The sequence below is a fragment of the Echinops telfairi genome, unplaced genomic scaffold (genome assembly GCF_000313985.2).
Source record: "Echinops telfairi isolate 266 unplaced genomic scaffold, ASM31398v2 ScPeMD7_7417;HRSCAF=8455, whole genome shotgun sequence".
Lineage (NCBI taxonomy): Eukaryota > Metazoa > Chordata > Mammalia > Afrosoricida > Tenrecidae > Echinops > Echinops telfairi.
Window position 1 is genome coordinate 3,525,377 of NW_022111317.1, and position 2,170 is coordinate 3,527,546.

Genomic DNA, 2,170 nt, shown 5'->3' on the forward strand with positions numbered 1-2,170 from the left:
CGCGGGCACGGCGCGGCGCGGGCGGTGTGGCTGGCCGGGTCAATTTCAGCCCCCGGGATCAGTCCGACTCCTTCCCGCGAAAATGTTCCCACTCGCTCCCCAAACGTGGGCCACTGGGAGCCCTGGGACGGGGCGAGGCGGAGCGACCGGCAGCAACTGAGCGACTCTGACGGGGCGCACGGGTGGGGTACCCGGGGGCGAGCAGAGGCACCAAGTCGGGACCCACAGCCAGGTGCACGTGAGAAGGGAGGTCTGCGAGGAAAGGTTGGGTCAGGGCCAAGGACCCAGCGTTGGTGCGAGGGCAGCACAGAGCGCAGGGAGGGAGCCAGCCAGCGAGGGAGGGAGGGGGCAGGGAGGCCAGGCTGGAACTGGCAGAGACTGGTACTAAACCCGCCGTGGGGTGGGGTGGCCCAGGGCACACAGTTGAGTTGCCCTTGACCAAGCGGCAGGTGTCCTGTACTCCGTTCGTGCCTGTCCCACTGCAGACCCTTGGGGACATGCCCTCCTCTCTGGCTTCCCTACTTTCTGTAGGGTCCCCCCACCAGAGTGGAGGCAACTCATCCAATCCCACCCCACCCTACCTGAAAACAGCCCCAGAGACACCCAATGACCTGCAGGGAGCCAGGAGAGGGCTGGTGGCCTGGCCCACAGGGGTCACAGGCATTGTCTCCCCAAGATTTAACACTTGCCTCACCTATACCACCCAAAGGAACAGACACCCACCCAACGGACCTGGCTCAGCCCCAGCTCTCCCCCCCAAAAAAATGCTTCCCAGGATGCCCCCCAGGTACCTGTGACACTCGAGCTGGGTAGCGGGGAGTACGGAGAGGGCAGTTTTGGGTACTTTCTATAGCTGTAGAGGGGACCCCTCCCATCACTGAGTTAGACCCCTGGGAGCAGCCTCTTCATGGCTGTGATCCAAACCAGCAGCCTGCTTCTCTTCTCCGGTGAAAGACTGGGCTTTCTACTCTCATGAACAGTTACGGTCCCAGAAACGGTGTGTGTGTGGGGGGCATTCTACTCTGTCCTATAGGATAGCCCAGTCGGCAGTGGATTGAGACCACCACTGGAGGCTTCCTCGGAGAAGGGACTTATCCAGGGTCCCCCAGCGCAATGCACCTGCCCCTCAGTTGTTAGGGGGGTCTCTCCCAGCCCTGAGTTCCTATACTGCCTGCTCAGCAGCTGGTCCCTCCCTTCCAGATCCCTAGCCTGCTGCCTGGGTGACCTGGGCACCAGTGGATCCCATGGGGGAAGGGGCAGGGTGGTACCTGATGTCATCCACAGAGCCATAGGTTTGACATCAACAAGCTCCAGGATATCAGTCTTTCTCATCCACAAAATGGACATTACAGTGCAGAGGAGTCAGCGGGGGTTGGGGGTTGGTCTCCCTGCAGAAGGTGAATGACCAGCTTGTCCCAGGGTCCTGGCCTTTGGCCCCTTGCCCAACTCAAACCCACTGCGACCCAGTAGGCTAACAGGATCCCAGCATCAGCAGCCAATTTCTGCTTTTCACATAAACTCCCTACCGTCAAGTCCATGCTGGCTCCCAGCAACCATGCAGGACAAGGCAGAACTACCCCCGTGAGGTCCCGAGACGAACTCTTTACAAGAGTAGAAAGCCTTGCCTGTCTCCTGTGAAGCAGCTAGTGGTTTCGAACTGCCGACCTTGCTGTTAGCAGCCCAATGAGTAACCACTATGCCACCAGGGATCAGCGAGGTGGTATGACTTAACCAAGGTCACACGACTACTGAGCGTTGGTGCTGAAGTCTTCCTTGGGTCAGCGTCTGCCTCACGCCGAGCCCCTGTCTCCGCTGCTCCCAGGGTGCCCTGGCTGGGCACGACCATGTTAGTGCTGCCTTCTGGACCCAGTGGGGTCATCTGGGCCAGCCAGCTTCAGTTCAGGGACTCAGTGAGGGCAGACAGGTAGGGGTACTCCTGTCATTGCACCATAGCCTGAGGGTCACCAAGGCTGAGCTAGCCAGGGAGGGGCAGGCACAGAGGAGCCTTGGGAGCTTGAATGGACACAAGACGGCTAGAGCACTCTTGGGGCTGGGAGGAGAAGGAAGCTCAGGATTGGGGAAGGCTTTTTCCAGGCAGGGACACTGCAGGGGGTCTGATCATGGCCTCTCAGAACCTGGGACAACCAGGGGCAGCGCTTCTGGTTGATGG